The sequence below is a fragment of the Hordeum vulgare genome, chromosome 6H (assembly GCF_904849725.1).
Source record: "Hordeum vulgare subsp. vulgare chromosome 6H, MorexV3_pseudomolecules_assembly, whole genome shotgun sequence".
In the NCBI taxonomy this organism is placed as follows: domain Eukaryota; kingdom Viridiplantae; phylum Streptophyta; class Magnoliopsida; order Poales; family Poaceae; genus Hordeum; species Hordeum vulgare.
The window spans coordinates 28902446-28920497 of NC_058523.1; positions in this window are offsets into that span (position 1 = coordinate 28902446).

The window sequence follows — 18052 nt, forward strand, 5'->3', positions numbered from 1 at the left end:
ATATATAGATGATATTGATGATGATTGTTAGATGATGATGATAATGATTGTTAGATGATGATTTTTAGATATGATAATGATTTTGTTAGATGATGATGATGATGATGATTTTAAGATTCATTATTTATGTTAATGACAAGAATTATTTGAGTGAAGCACGTAGTACGCATTTCTTAAACTACTCCATGGTTAACACTCCTAATTAACTAGTATACACCATATAAGAAGAAATGTAGTGAATTTTAAATGTGTTTCAATGTAGTGAATTTAAAATGTGTTTCATTTTAAGTGTATTTCATATTTAAGAGTATTTCATTGTAGTGTATCCCAATTTTTAGCACGGGAAATGCATTTTATTAAAGTTTATTTTAATGTAGTGTATTTCAATGTAGTTGACTTCATTGCAATTAATCTATAAACACAAGAAATGTCTAATGACAATAAGATCCCTGAGTATGACTATTGTGGCGATGATCGGGGTTTGTGCGACTCGCGGCCTCACCTGCGAGACAGCAGGTTCTTCACCATCAAGCTTGACAAGACCTTTGATGTTTGTACGATATGCAACGATGTCAAGTTTTTTTTCGTAATTAAGCATGTTTTCTGTTTCTCTGCTTCAACATGTAATTTCTATTTTATACAATTCGATTAGTTCCTCCCTTGCCATGCAAGAAGGTATGTGTTGGAGAGGCTCGGTTTGGAAGACCACGAGAGTATGGAGACGAGGAGAGCTAACGTGAGGACTAAACATGGTCACAAATTTCTGGTCAAAGTAATGAATGCAGATAATAACACATAATTAGGGTGCTCAAATAGGGAAGCTCTTTGCAAGGGGATTTCAGGAGGATATGGAAATAACCTTCGATCTTCGTCCTGATGATCATATTGAAGGTAACATTGACATTTGCGTGGATGTCGATATGCTTCCTGTTTTATCTTCATGTGAGTTTGTCAATCATATTTGTCAAGTAATTTGCATTCTAAATCTAAAAACAGTTGGTGTTCATCCATACTAAATTTGTTAATTTATAATTTATAGCTTATGTCATTTCTTCGAGTGAAATACGGAAATTAATTGACATGACACACTACACTTATGGATCACATCTAACTTGGAAAGATAAGGATGTTTTTATCCACTTTGTCCTTCTTGTCCTGGTTGGTAGGGACAACTTTCCGTATAATTAGGGAACTGGCCCAAATTATACATTTTACATGCCACTAGTGCATAGGTTGAGGGAGGATGACATTCGTCGAAATATCTTGGTAAGGGTAGCTAATTAAGTACACTCTATTGCATAAATGGTGTTGATTACATTGCTAACTAGGCTACTATTATGTTCTTCAAAAGAAATTTCCAAATGATGTTGTGCCTCTATTGATGCATGGCAAAGGTCATATGACAAATAAAAGCCCACTGAGGGCTCAGTTCGATTCTCCTTACTTGACTGAGCGTAAATCAAAAGGACGGCTCCAAATTGAAGCGTGGACACAAATAAAGAAGGATCGCAAGCCATAAGTTGGAGACCGTTGGATCTCTCTACTTCATCACGGAGACATAGGTGTTATTCTGTTTTATGACATTTTACCTAGGAGAGAGGACTAGGTCCTATGAGAGAGAAGTTTTTCTTGTTTATATTAACTTGGCATGACCGATTAGGATGGTGATTATTGTGATGTTTTTCTATTTTATGAGATTTTAACTTGGTATGATTAAGATGATGATTAGTTATTAGATGAGTAAAATTTGTTGGGTAACGTAGCATAAATTCAAAAAAATTCCTACGCATGTTCAGATCTTCCTATGGAGAGACCAGCAACGAGAGAGGGGTAAGAGCATCTTCATACCTTTGAAGATCGCTAAGCGGAAGCGTTTGCTAGAACGCGTTTGATGGAGTCGTACTCGCGGTGATTCCGATCTAGTGCCGAACAACGGCACCTCCGCGTTCAACACACGTGCAGCCCGGTGACGTCTCCCGCACCTTGATCCAGCAAGGAGGAGGGAGAGGTTGGGAAAGAAGACCAGCAACACGACGGCGTGGTGTTGGTGGAGAGACGAGGTCTCCCGGCAGGGCTTCGCCAAGCGCCGGCAGAGAGGAGGAGGGAGAGGAACAGGGCTGCACCGAGAGAGAGATTAAACCGTGTCTCAAACAGCCCCGAACCTCATCTATATATAGGGGGAGAGGGAGGGGGCGCAGCCCTTAGGGTTCCCACCCCTAAGGGGTGCGGCAGCCCTCAGATGGGGAAGGGGTGGCGGCCAGGGCAAGGGGGAGGGGTGGCGCACCCCTCTGGTGGGCCTAAGGCCCACCTAAATTAGGGTTCCCCCCTCTTTTCCTTTCCCCTGCGCCATGGGCTGAGTGGGGAGGCACACCAGCCCAACTAGGGGCTGGTTCCCACCCCCACTTAGCCCATCTTACCTCTTGGGGTCGCAGCCCCCCTTCGGTGGTCCCCCGGGACCACCTCCGGTGGTCCCGGTGGTCCCGGTACGTTACCGGTGATGCCCGAAACACTTCCGGAGTCCGAAACCATCCGTCCTATATATCAATCTTTACCTCCGGACCATTCCGGAGCTCCTCGTGACGTCCGGGATCTCATCCGGGACTCCGAACAACTTTCGGTAACCTCGTACAACAATTCCCTATAACCCTAGCGTCATCGAACCTTAAGTGTGTAGACCCTACGGGTTCGGGAGACAGGCAGACATGACCGAGACACCTCTCTGGCCAATAACCATCAGCGGGGTCTGGATACCCATGGTGGCTCCCACTAGCTCCACGATGATCTCATCGGATGAACCACGATGTCAAGGATTCAATCAATCCCGTATACGATTCCCTTTGTCTGTCGGTATAGAACTTGCCCGAGATTCGATCGTCGGTATACCTATACCTTGTTCAATCTCGTTACCGGTAAGTCTCTTTACTCGTTCCGTAGCACGTCATCGTGTGACTAACTCCTTAGTCACATTGAGCTCATGATGATGTTCTACCGAGTGGGCCCAGAGATACCTCTCCGTCACACGGAGTGACAAATCCCGATCACGATTCGTGCCAACCCAACAGACACTTTCGGAGGTACCCGTAGTGCACCTTTATAGTCACCCAGTTACGTTGTGACGTTTGATACACCCAAAGCACCCCTACGGTATCCGGGAGTTGCACAATCTCACGGTCGAAGGAAAAGATACTTGACATTAGAAAAGCATTAGCATACGAACAATATGATCTAGTGCTAGGCTTAGGATTGGGTCTTGTCCACCACATCATTCTCCCAATGATGTGATCCCGTTATCAATGACATCCAATGTCCATGATCAGGAAACCATGATCATCTATTGACTAACGAGCTAGCTAACTAGAGGCTTGCTAGGGACACATTGTGATCTATTCATTCACACATGTATTAGTGTTTCCTGTTAATACAATTATAGCATGAACGATAGACGATTATCATGAACAAGGAAATATGATAATAACCATTTTATTATTGCCTCTAGGGCATATTTCCAACAGTCTCCCACTTGCACTAGAGTCAATAATCTAGTTACATTGTGATGTATCGAACACCCATAGCATCATGGTGTTGATCATGTTTTGCTCGTGGAAGAGGTTTAGTCAACGGGTCTTCAATATTCAGATCCGTGTATACTTTACAAATATCTATCACTCCAGTTTGGACATGGTCCTGGATGGAGTTGTAGCGGCGCTTGATATGCTTCGTCTTCTGGTGAAACCTGGGCTCCTTGGCTATGGCAATGGCTCCAGTGTTGTCACAGAAGAGTGTCATAGGACCCGACGCGCTTGGAACCACTCCAAGGTCGGTGATGAGCTGCTTCATCCAAATTCCTTCATGAGCCGCTTCTGAAGCAGCTATGTACTCCGCTTCACATGTAGATGCTGCCACGACTTCTTCCTTGCTGCTGCACCAGCTCACTGCCCCACCATTCAACACATATACGTATCCGGTTTGTGACTTAGAGTCATCCGGATCTGTGTCGAAGCTAGCATCGACGTAACCCTTTACGACGAGCTCTTCGTCACCTCCATAAACGAGAAACATTTCCTTAGTCCTTTTCAGGTACTTAAGGATATTCTTGACCGCTGTCCAGTGTTCCGCACCGGGATTACTTTGGTACCTCCCTACCAAGCTTATCGCAAGGTTTATATCAGGTCTGGTACACAGCATGGCATACATTAGAGAGCCCACGGCTGAAGCGTAGGGGACAGAACTCATCTTCTCTCTATCTGCTGCCGTGGTCGGCGACTGAGTCTTACTCAATCTCATACCTTGCAAAACTGGCAAGAACCCTTTCTTTGAGTTTTCCATATTGAATTTCTTCAATATCTTGTCAAGGTATGTACTTTGCGAAAGACCTATGAGGCGTCTCGATCTATCTCTATAGATCTTGATGCCTAATATGTATGCAGCTTCTCCAAGGTCCTTCATTGAAAAACTCTTGTTCAAATAGGCCTTTATGCTCTCCAACATCTCTATATCATTCCCCATCAATAATATGTCATCCACATATAGTACGAGGAAAGCTACAGAGCTCCCACTCACTTTCTTGTACAGACAGGCTTCTCCGTAAACCTGTATGAACCCAAACGCTTTAATCACCTCATTAAAGCGAATGTTCCAACTCCGAGATGCTTGCACCAGCCCATAGATGGAGCGCTGGAGCTTGCATACTTTGTTAGCACCTTTAGGATCGACAAAACCTTCTGGTTGCATCATATACAACTCTTCCTTAAGATTCCCGTTAAGGAATGCTGTTTTGATGTCCATTAGCCAAATTTCATAATCATAAAAGGCGGCAATTGCTAACATGATTCGGACTGATTTCAGCTTCGCTACGGGAGAGAAAGTCTCTTCGTAGTCAACTCCTTGAATTTGTCGAAAACCCTTTGCGACAAGTCGAGCTTTGTAAACGGTTACATTACCGTTTGCGTCAGTCTTCTTCTTGAAGATCCATTTATTTTCTATGGCTCGCCGTTCATCGGGCAAGTCCACCAAAGTCCACACTTTGTTCTCATACATGGATCCTATCTCGGATTTCATGGCCTCAAGCCATTTGTTGGAATCCGGGCCCGCCATCGCTTCTTCATAGTTCGAAGGTTCACCGTTGTCTAACAACATGATTTCCGTCACAGGGTTGCCGTACCACTCTGGTGCGGAGCGTACCCTTGTGGACCTTCGTGGTTCAGTAGTAACTTGATCGAAGCTTCATGATCATCATCATTAACTTCCTCTTCAGTCGGTGTAGGCACCACAGGAACAACTTCTTGCGCTGCGCTACTTTCCTGTTCGAGAGGGGGTGTAATTACCTCATCAAGTTCTACCTTCCTCCCACTTACTTCTTTCGAGAGAAACTCTTTCTCTAGAAAGGATCCGTTCTTGGCAACAAAGGTTTTACCTTCGGATCTAAGATAGAAGGTATACCCAATAGTTTCCTTAGGGTATCCTATGAATACGCATTTCTCCGCTTTGGGTTCGAGCTTTTCTGGTTGAAGTTTCTTCACATAAGCATCGCAGCCCCAAACTTTAAGAAACGACAACTTAGGTTTCTTGCCAAACCATAGTTCATACGGTGTCGTCTCAACGGATTTAGACGGTGCCCTATTTAAAGTGAATGCTGCCGTTTCTAATGCATATCCCCAAAATGATAGCGGTAAGTCGGTGAGAGACATCATAGATCGTACCATATCTAATAAAGTGCGATTACGACGTTCAGACACTCCGTTGCGCTGCGGTGTGCCAGGCGGCGTTAGTTGTGAAATGATTCCACACTTCCTTAGGTGTGTGCCAAACTCGTGACTCAAATATTCTCCTCCACGATCAGATCGTAGACATTTAATCTTTCTGTCACGTTGATTCTCAACCTCACTCTAAAATTCCTTGAACTTTTCAAACGTCTCAGATTTGTGCTTCATCAAGTAGATATACCCATACCTACTCAAATCATCGGTGAGAGTGAGAACATAACGATAACCTCCGCGAGCTTCAATGTTCATTGGACCACACACATCAGTATGTATTATTTCCAATAAGTCTGTGGCTCTCTCCATTATTCCTGAGAATGGAGTCTTAGTCATCTTGCCAATGAGGCACGGTTCGCATGTGTCAAATGATTCAAAGTCAAGAGACTCTAGCAGTCCATCAGTATGGAGCTTCTTCATGCGCTTAACGCCGATATGACCAAGGCGGCAGTGCCACAAGTATGTGGGACTATCGTTATCAACTTTGCATCTTTTGGTACTCACACTATGAATATGTGTAACATCACGATCGAGATTCATCAAGAATAAACCATTCACCAGCGGAGCATGACCATAAAACATATCACTCATATAAATAGAACAACCATTATTCTCTGACTTAAATGAGTAGCCGTCTCGCATTAAGCAAGACCCTGATACAATGTTCATGCTTAAAGCTGGTACTAAATAACAATTATTAAGGTTTAAAACTAATCCCGACGGTAGATGTAGAGGTAGCGTGCCGACGGCGATCACATCGACCTTTGAACCATTCCCGACGCGCATCGTCACCTCGTCCTTGGCCAGTCTCCGCTTATTCCGCAGTTCCTGCTTTGAGTTGCAAATGTGAGCAACAGCACCGGTATCAAATACCCAGGAGCTACTACGAGCGCTGGTAAGGTACACATCAATAACATGTATATCACATATACCTTTAACGTTGCCGGCCTTCTTGTCCGCTAAGTATTTGGGGCAGTTCCGCTTCCAGTGACCTTTTCCCTTGCAGTAGAAGCACTCAGTCTCAGGCTTGGGTCCGTTCTTTTTCTTCTTCCCGGCATCTGGCTTACCGGGCGCGGCAACAGCTTTGCCGTCTTTCTTGAAGTTCTTCTTACCCTTGCCTTTCTTGAAACTAGTGGTCTTGTTGACCATCAACACTTGATGCTCCTTTTTGATTTCTACCTCTGCAGACTTGAGCATCGAGTACAACTCGGGAATGGTTTTCTCCATCCCTTGCATGTTGTAGTTAAGCACAAAGCCTTTGTAGCTTGGTGGGAGAGACTGGAGGATTCTGTCAATGATAGCATCATCCGGAAGTTCGACTCCAAGTGAAGTCAGACGACCGTGTAACCCAGACATTTTGAGTATGTGCTCACTAACAGAACTGTTCTCCTCCATCTTACAGCTGAAGAACTTGTCGGAGACTTCATATCTCTCGACACGGGCATGAGCTTGAAAAACTAGCTTCAGCTCTTGGAACATCTCATATGCCCCGTGTTGCTCAAAACGTCTTTGGAGCCCCGTTTCTAAACTGTATAACATGCCACACCTGACCAGAGAGTAGTCATCACTTCGCGCTTGCCAGACGTTTAGAACGTCCTGGGCTGCTGCGGGAGCGGGAGGGTCACCTAGCGGTGCATTAAGGACATAAGCCTTTTTAGCTGCTTCAAGGATGAGCTTCAGGTTGCGAACCCAGTCCGCATAGTTGCTACCATCATCTTTCAGCTTGTTTTTCTCTAGGAATGCGTTGAAGTTGAGGTTGACGTTGGACATCTACAATATTTATAAAGACAACTTTTAGACTAAGTTCATGACAATTAAGTTCATTTAATCAAATTAAGTATGAACTCCAACTTAAATCGACATCCCTCTAGTCATCTAAGTGATACATGATCCATGTTGACTAACCCGTGTCCGATCATCACGTGAGACGGACTAGTCACCATGGTGAGCAACTTCATGCTGATCGTATTCAACCATACGACTCATGTTCGACCTTTCGGTCTCTTGTATTCGAGGTCATGTCTGTACATGCTAAGCTCGTCGAGTCAACCTACGTGTTTTGCGTGTGTAAATCTGGCTTACACCCGTTGTATGCGAACGTTGGAATCTATCACACCCGATCATCACGTGGTGCTTCGAGACAACGAACCTTCGCAACGGTGCACACTTAGGGGAATACGTTCTCGAAATTTTAGGAGGGATCATCTTATTATGCTACCGTCGTTTTAAGCAATAAGATGTAAAACATGATAAACATCACAATGCAATCATATAGTGACATGATATGGCCATTATCATCTTTGCTCATTCGATCTCCATCTTCAGGCATCGCATGATCATCATCGTCACCGGCGTGACACCATGATCTCCATCATCATGATCTCCATCATCGTGTCTCCGTGAAGTCGTCACGCCAACTACTACTATCACTACTACTATGGCTAACCGTTAGCAATGAAGTAAAAGTAGCAAGCACATGGCGCTGCATCTCATACAATAAATTAAGACAACTCCTATGGCTCCTGCCGGTTGTCATACTCATCGACATGCAAGTCGTGAAACCTATTACAATAACATGATCATCTCATACATCATACATGCAACATCACAACTTTGGCCATATCACATCACATGTCAAACCCTGCAAAAACAAGTTAGACGTCCTCTAATTGTTGTTGCAAGTTTTACGTGGCTGATTTGGGTTTCTAGCAAGAACGCCTTCTTACCTACGTGACAGCCACAACAATGATATGCCAAAGCTATTTACCCTTCATAAGGACCCTTTTCATCAAATCCAATCCGACTAGAGTAGGAGAGACAGACACCCGCTAGCCATCTTTATGCACGATGTGCATGTTTGTCGGTGGAACCAGTCTCACGTAAGCGTACGTGTAAGGTCGGTCCGGGCCGCTTCATCCCACAATACCGCCGGAAAAGAATAAGACTAGTAACGGCAAGCAAATTGACAAACCATCGCCCACAACTTTTGTGTTCTACTCGTGCATGGAATCTACGCATAGAAAACCTGGCTCGGATGCCACTGTTGGAAAACGTAGCATAAATTCAAAATTTTTCCTACGCATGTTCAGATCTTCCTATGGAGAGACCAGCAACGAGAGAGGGGTAAGAGCATCTTCATACCTTTGAAGATCACTAAGCGGAAGCGTTTGCTAGAACGCGGTTCATGGAGTCGTACTCGCGGTGATTCCGATCTAGTGCCGAACAACAGCACCTCCGCGTTCAACACACGTGCAGCCCGGTGACGTCTCCCGCACCTTGATCCAGCAAGGAGGAGGGAGAGGTTGGGGAAGAAGACCAGCAACACGACGGCGTGGTGTTGGTGGAGAGACGAGGTCCCCCTGCAGGGCTTCGCCAAGCGCCGGCAGAGAGGAGGAGGGAGAGGAACAGGGCTGCACCGAGAGAGAGAGATTAAACCGTGTCTCAAACAGCCCCGAACCTCATCTATATATAGGGGGAGGGGGAGGGGGCGCAGCCCTTAGGGTTCCCACCCCTAAGGGGTGCGGCAGCCCTTAGATGGGAGAGGGGTGGCGGCCAGGGCAAGGGGGAGGGGTGGCGCACCCCTCTGGTGGGACTAAGGCCCACCTAAGTTAGGGTTCCCCCCTCTTTTCCTTTCCCCTGCGCCATGGGCTGAGTGGGGAGGCACACCAGCCCAACTAGGGGCTGGTTCCCACCCCCACTTAGCCCATCTTACCTCTTGGGGTCGCAGCCCCCCTTCGGTGGTCCCCCGGGACCACCTCCGGTGGTCCCGGTGGTCCCGGTACGTTACCGGTGATGCCCGAAACACTTCCGGAGTCCGAAACCATCCGTCCTATATATCAATCTTTACCTCCGGACCATTCCGGAGCTCCTCGTGACGTCCGGGATCTCATCCGGGACTCCGAACAACTTTCGGTAACCTCGTACAACAATTCCCTATAACCCTAGCGTCATCGAACCTTAAGTGTGTAGACCCTACGGGTTCGGGAGACAGGCAGACATGACCGAGACACCTCTCTGGCCAATAACCATCAGCGGGGTCTGGATACCTATGGTGGCTCCCACTAGCTCCACGATGATCTCATCGGATGAACCACGATGTCAAGGATTCAATCAATCCCGTATACGATTCCCTTTGTCTGTCGGTATAGAACTTGCCCGAGATTCGATCGTCGGTATACCTATACCTTGTTCAATCTCGTTACCGGTAAGTCTCTTTACTTGTTCCGTAGCACGTCATCGTGTGACTAACTCCTTAGTCACATTGAGCTCATGATGATGTTCTACCGAGTGGGCCCAGAGATACCTCTCCGTCACACGGAGTGACAAATCCCGATCTCGATTCGTGCCAACCCAACAGACACTTTCGGAGGTACCCGTAGTGCACCTTTATAGTCACCCCGTTACGTTGTGACGTTTGATACACCCAAAGCACTCCTACGGTATCCGGGAGTTGCACAATCTCACGGTCGAAGGAAAAGATACTTGACATTAGAAAAGCATTAGCATACGAACAATACGATCTAGTGCTAGGCTTAGGATTGGGTCTTGTCCACCACATCATTCTCCCAATGATGTGATCCCGTTATCAATGACATCCAATGTCCATGATCAGGAAACCATGATCATCTATTGACTAACGAGCTAGCTAACTAGAGGTTTGCTAGGGACACATTGTGATCTATTCATTCACACATGTATTAGTGTTTCCTATTAATACAATTATAGCATGAACGATAGACGATTATCATGAACAAGGAAATATGATAATAACCATTTTATTATTGCCTCTAGGGCATATTTCCAACAGTGATAACACTGGAGCCATTGCCATAGCCAAGGAGCCCAGGTTTCACCGGAAGACGAAGCACATCAAGCGCCGCTACAACTCCATCCAGGACCATGTCCAGAGTGGAGTGATAGATATTTGTAAAGTACACACGGATCTGAATATTGCAGACCCGTTGACTAAACCTCTTCCACGAGCAAAACATGATCAACACCATAATGCTATGGGTGTTCGATACATCACAATGTAACTAGATTATTGACTCTAGTGCAAGTGGGAGACTGTTGGAAATATGCCCTAGAGGCAATAATAAAATAGTTATTATCATATTTCCCTGTTCATGATAATCGTCTATTGTTCATGCTATAATTGTATTAACAGGAAACAGTAATACATGTGTGAATAAATAGATCACAATGTGTCCCTAGCAAGCCTCTAGTTGGCTAGCTCGTTAGTCAATAGATGATCATGGTTTCCTGATCATGGGCATTAGATGTCATTGATAACGGGATCACATCATTGGGAGAATGATGTGATGGACAAGACCCAATCCTAAGCCTAACACTAGATCGTATTGTTCGTATGCTAAAGCTTTTCTAATGTCAAGTATCTTTTCCTTCGACCGTGAGATTGTGCAACTCCCGGATACCGTAGGAGTGCTTTGGGTGTATCAAACGTCACAATGTAACTGGGTGACCATAAAGGTGCACTACGGGTACCTCCGAAAGTGTCTGTTGGGTTGGTTCGAATCGAGATCGGGATTTGTCACTCTGTGTGACGGAGAGGTATCTCTGGGCCCACTCGGTAGAACATCATCATGAGCTCAATGTGACTAAGGAGTTAGTCACACGATGACGTGCTATGGAACGAGTAAAGAGACTTGCCGGTAACGAGATTGAACAAGGTATAGGTATACCGACGATCGAATCTCGGCCAAGTTCTATACCGACAGACAAAGGGAATCGTATACGGGATTGATTGAATCCTTGACATCGTGGTTCATCCGATGAGATCATCGTGGAGCTAGTGGGAGCCACCATGGGTATCCAGACCCCGTTGATGGTTATTGGCCAGAGAGGTGTCTCAGTCATGTCTGCCTGTCTCCCGAACCCGTAGGGTCTACACACTTAAGGTTCGATGACGCTAGGGTTATAGGGAATTGTTGTACGAGGTTACTCAAAGTTGTTCGGAGTCCCGGATGAGATCCCGGACGTCACGAGGAGCTCCGGAATGGTCCGGAGGTAAAGATTGATATATAGGACGGATGGTTTTGGACACCGGAAGTGTTTCGGGCGTCACCGGTAATGGACCGGGACCACCGGGACCACCGGAGGTGGTCCCGGGGGGCCACCGAAGGGGAGCAACGACCCCGGGAGGCTAGATGGGCTAAGTGGGCAAGGGAACTAGCCCCTAGGTGGGCTGGTGCGCCCCCCACCCAGCCCATGCGCACCAGAGAAAAAGGGGAAGGGGGGAACCCTAGCATAGGTGGGCCTAAGGCCCACCAGAGGGGTGCGCCACCCCTCCTCCCTGCCCTGGCCGCCGCCCCCTCTCCCATCTGGGGCTGCCGCACCCCTTGGGGGTGGGAACCCTAAGGGCTGCGCCCCCTCCCTCTCCCCCTATATATAGTTGAGGGTTCGGGGCTGTTTGAGACACCGTTTCATCTCTCTCTCGGCACAGCCCTGCTCCTCTCCCTCCTCCTCTCTGCCGACGCTTGGCGAAGCCCTGCCGGGAGACCTCGTCTCTCCACCGACACCACGCCGTCGTGTTGCTGGACTTCTTCCCCAACCTCTCCCTCCTCCTTGCTGGATCAAGGTGCGGGAGACGTCACCGGGCTACACGTGTGTTGAACGCGGAGGTGCCGTTGTTCGGCACTAGATCGGAATCACCAGTACGACTCCATCAACCGCGTTCTAGCAACGCTTCCGCTTAGCGATCTTCAAAGGTACGAAGATGCTCTTACCCCTCTCTCGTTGCTGGTCTCTCCATAGGAAGATCTGAACATGCGTAGGAAAATTTTGAATTTATGCTACGTTACCCAACAGTCAGGCCGGCGGAAGGCAGTGGGCAAGACAGCCCGAAGCAACATCGAACACAAGCAGCGGCCCAAAGTTGAGGCATGTCGTTGACGCAGGCCATGGAACAAGGGCTTCAGAGGAAGACATGACAATGAATTGAGCAACACATCCACGAGGAGGAACCAAAGCATGCCAAAGTCACGGTCTCAAACCCACCGCCCGTCCTAGTCATCGAAGAGGGAATCCCTATCCCCTCTCACCCAGGTCGTGGGCGTCGATCCGCCGGATAAACAGGACCACGCGAGGGAGAGCACGGCGGCCATAGGAGGGAACTAGTCATCCATAGCGAAGCATCACCATGGGAAGGAGAAGCCACCGCCACCAGGGCACCCGAAGCACGCAACAGCCTACTCACCACCCCACAGACCCAAAACGGCGTCTTCAGGAAGGTAACGACGCCGCCATGGCGCCGCCGCCGTCTAACAAAAGTTGAGTGCTTTCACCCGGGTGCAGGGGAAGGGGAGGAGAGGGAGGTGGACCTCAACGCCACCTTTTGGAAGGAGAGCGATGCCTGAAGCACCGTTGACGAGGTGGTCGCCGCCGCCGGAGGCCAAAAGTTACCCCGATCCAGAGCACCCCACTCCACATCCACACAGCGAACAACCCGATGCCAAGGTCCACCGCCGCCTCGCCACCCATGCAGCCGAGGGGAGGCGACCCGAACTCATAGTTTTCAATTTAAGTTTATAAAATCATTCAGCACCAACCGAAACAACTGAAATTCACTAATTTCAGTTTGCGTTTCGGCCAAAGAACCGAAATATTCACTTGAATTTAATTAAATATTTGAAATTTATGGAAAATGTTTTGAAAAATGTTTGATTTCCAGTGTACTACTGAAATTGCTGAAATATTTTGGCTGAAACGTAATATTTCAGTGTCTACTGAAATTAATGAAATTTAGTGAATTTCATTGAAATCTCACTGAAAATGAAAACAATGCCCGAACTCCAGCGACGCCGCCCACACCACCAGGACGCCGCCTGAAACCCTAGGTCCGCTCCCAGGAAGGAAGCGCAACCAAAGACTCCGCCGCCACCCTCATCGGCGTCCGCACGTGGGAGCCGGTGGCTGCAAGGTGCGATGCGCGCGGGGGGGGGGGGGGGGGGGAGGTGGCGCCGACCGAGATCTGGGGGGCGACACGAGGGGAGGTCCCCTTTACAGTGTGTTTGTTTGGAGGGAGTAGGAGATGAGGAATGGGAGTTTAAGGTATATGGAAGTTAAATTCCTTTGATTGGTTTAAGGACTTGGGAGTTGAGATGGGAAAAGGAAGGGGTATTAAGAGGTTCAACTCCCTTCGATCTCTTCCTTGGAGGACCAGGTAATTAAGCGTGGGAGTGGGAATTAATGTAAAAATAAAAAACTATTCGCTCACACCCTGTTTAACGGCTGATGAACCGCTCATTTTCTTATCGATACTTCCGTACCGTCTATAATTCTCAGTCCTGTACGCATGACCATAAACCAAGTAAAGGAAAATAAGTCCCTATAGAATTCCCATCGATAATTACTACCACACATCAAACATAGGATTGGGACTAATAACTATTTTTCAACTCTAATTTCTTCACAAACTCCCCCTCGTAAACTCCCATACCCAATTCCTCAAGCTGCCAAACACGCTGTTAGTTCTTAACTTCTGTTTGTGACTCTTTACTAGGGTCCAGCCGCCAGCTGCGCTGCATGCCAACCCGCATCACTAATGGCCGCGCCAAGCTAGCTACTTGTAACTGAAAGAGAACTACCGGGCCATATCTTGTATACAAGCACATGTTGGCGTGGCCGTTTATTTGCTAACGGAAAGAAACTAGCCTAGCAACAGCTTGCCCAGCAAGTCCCCGTGAAGCTCCTGCTTGCCACGTACACCTCCATTGGTCCGGCCGTCCATCTACCTGCACGCCGACGAGACGGTGGCGCCTGCTCTGCCATCCTCTTGCCTCGCCACCATCTCAGCTCACCTTCCACCCTTCCCGTCCGCCCGTGCCCCTTTTCCCTGTTCGCCAACGCCTTCCCGTGGCCCTGCCGCCCGCGGTCCTCTCCTCTCCACCACACACGACCTCGACAAGGGCACCCTACCCTGAGGCCAACTCCAACGATCAATCCTATTCTGTCCGGGTGCGTCCGTTTAAGGTAAAACGATATACCAGACGGCCTAGTGCGCGGGCGCAAACGGACTTTTATCCGTTTTCGATTTTGTCCGGTTTTTATCGAACCCCGGCCTAAGTTTGGGTTGTCTTTAGGGTGAAACGGACAACACGCGGACAGACCGGACGCACGTGCTTATCCTCCCCTGGCCTTCCCGCCAGTGGCATAGGCCTCCCTTTTTCTATCCCCCAGCCCTACCCCCACCCACCGAGCCCTCCAGCCGCATCCCCCGCCACTCTTGTCCCTCGCTGCCGCCGAGCTACCCCAAACCTCCGTAGGCCCCGCTCCCTCGACGCCCCCGAGCTACCCAACCATGACCACCTGATTTGCGCTCCCGGCGGTAGGATTTGGAGTGGATCCGGACGGACTTGGGGCCAAGGAAGGTCCAGCATCGCATGTCTACAACGTCGGAATATCCCGGATGGATGTTCATCAAGTGCCCAAACGATGGGGAGGTATGTGCCCAAACGAGCATCGTTTGTGCTTTCGGATTGACTACTTGTGCTAACTTAATTTTGTTATTGTGAAGAATGGATGCGACTTTTGGTACTGGAAAGAAGAATACATTGATATTTCGATAGAATGTAAATTAATAGATGTTCGTGCAGTATTAGCTACAATAAAGGCTAGAAGTAAGAATAACACACTTATTGGTATAATAGATGCTATAGATGAAAGTAGATGCAAGGAAGCAACGTCAACTTCTTTAAACACGAAGAAGATAGAAGCACGCAAGATCAAATCTTCACAAATCAACAACGAATGCGTCGAGAAGGCACCAATCGAACTTACGGGAGCATCATGGACGGTTGTGGCCACCGCCATCAACTTGTTTCATTCGCTCTATCATAACCTCAATGTGTGTCGTGGTCGTAGTACTCACTCTCAAATGGTCCATTGACCTTATACATATTATTAACCTGTTTGATCCATTTAGTTGAACTATCATGTGGTTCAAACACAGAAAAAAATGACCAGCTTCTTTTCTTTTGTTTTTTGTTGAGAAACTCGAGTACAGAGAATGACCAGCTTCTTCGTTATAGTTGTCACACTTCTTTTGATATATTTACTGAGTTTTCTAGAACAATTAGCATGTCCCGATGTATGCCCAGTACAAATTAATAATCTGAATTTCGTTGTTTTCATCTAGATCAGTTGACTATTGCTTTTCTCATCGCTCGTAGCAACTCGCATAAAAAGGATTTTCTGTTGCCCTGCTGCAAATCAAAGCACGTCGAATTATTTTAGCCGTTTCAACGCATAAGCATACATACAGGTAATATAAAACGGGCATATATACCTAATACCCAATAACAAATAGGCTATTGTTTTTCTCGGTACGTCGTTGAAGTTGCCTTCAAATTTACTCCCTCCGTACCTAAATATAAGCCTTTTAAGATATTTCACTAGGTGTCTACATACGGAGCAAAATGAGTGAATCTATACTCTAAAATATGTCTATATACATCCGTATATAGTCCATTAATCAAACTCTTAGAAAGACTTATATTTAGAAACGGAGGGAGTATAAAATATTACCAATCAATGCCACGGGAGCTCCTATAAGACGCGGCAGGCGCCGGTTTGCGCTTCTGGCGCCTGCAGCGCCCCCTGGACCGGCCCGTAAGACATCTCCTGAGGCCCCGCTGCTGGTCCTGAATATTTTTTATTAATTTTATAAAACATGAATTACAAAACGTATATTATAATTTTATTGAATTAAAAAGCACTGAATTAGATTTGCAAAAAGTTCAAGGATTATACAAAAAAATTCACAGATTTTTAGAATATGTTCATGGATTTTCAAATAGTTTAGAAAATTCAAAAAGAATTGTCGAATTTGAAAAAACAATTCATCAATTTTTAAAAATAATTCAATAATTTTGAAAAATGTTCACAAATATTAAAATGTGTTCACTGATTTTCAAAAAAACTTTACTGATTTCAAAAAAATATATCATTTTTTAAAATTAGTTCATCGATTTTGAAAAAACTTCATGAATTTTAAAATATGTTCACCGATTTTCAAAAGAAGTTCAACGATTTCAGAAAAAAAGCTGATAAATTTTTAAAAATTGTTTACTGATTTTGAAAAAAGTTCACGGATTTTAAAATATGTTCACCTTTTTTCAAAAGAAGATCACCGATTTCAAAAAACGTTCAACAATTTTTAAAAGTAGTTCATTGATTTTGAAAAAGTTCGCGAATTTTAATATATGTTCACCAATTTTCCAAAAAAGTTCATCGATTTAGAAAAACGTTCACAAATTTCAAATTATGTTCACGGATTTTTAGAAATGTCCACCAATTTCTAAAAAAAGTTCACAAATTAAAAAAGATTCCATCAAATTTTCTAAAATAATCGATTTGAAAGTATATTTACATATTTCCAAAAAGAAATCATCGAACGAGGACGAAAAGGAAAAAAGAAAAACGACCAAGTAAAAAATAAAAAGGGAAAATAAAGAATAAAGGAAGTAAAAAGTTAATTTCTATCACATATCGTTGCGCTGGCGGAGTGGTTGCAACATTAGAATATCTCTGAGAGGTCGCTTGTTTGAATATCACTAGCGCTCTTTTGTTTTACAGAAAAACACCTAGATGGGCAAGCCCATGACCGAGCGCTGCATGCATCGGTTAAGAAAAATGCACTTTATGCGATATCTACAGCGCCAAATAGGTTTTGCCCAATGCCACCTAATTATGATAAAAAACATAATTCCCGCCCGGGCCAGCCCAACAATGTAGTAGGGACCTACTCCCTCCGTTTCTAACTAGCAAAAGGGCCCGTGCGTTGCAACGGGAGAAAAAAATATCACACGTTTTTAATCTTTTTATAATTATTTTGATTTATTAAAATAATATGCTAACTAACTAATGTAGTCAATCCTATCCTATTTTGTTGAGAAATCAACCCGTCCATTGTTAATTCCATCATGATGAGAAATTGAGCGGGACAAGCAAAGCAAAACAAAGAGGCTACGTGAATTGATCAATGGACTGTTATCTTATTTCACTCATGGGGTAGAGAATGTGGGATCAGATGACAAACTGAAGTTGGTGTTCCATTCTCTGTCTCTATAATAATACAATCTTACATTCATTCATCAGCAAACAAATCCCCACAAAACAAAATTTCTTGCCGGTGCTTGGCACACGGTTGGAGGCATGGGGAGGGGATCTCACCAGATGATGAGTTCCTGCCGGAGGAGGGGATACGATGAGGGGAGCAAGGGTTAGGCGCCTCTATCAGGTCATAAGGAGTCGTCATTGCCGCGCCATAACCTCAG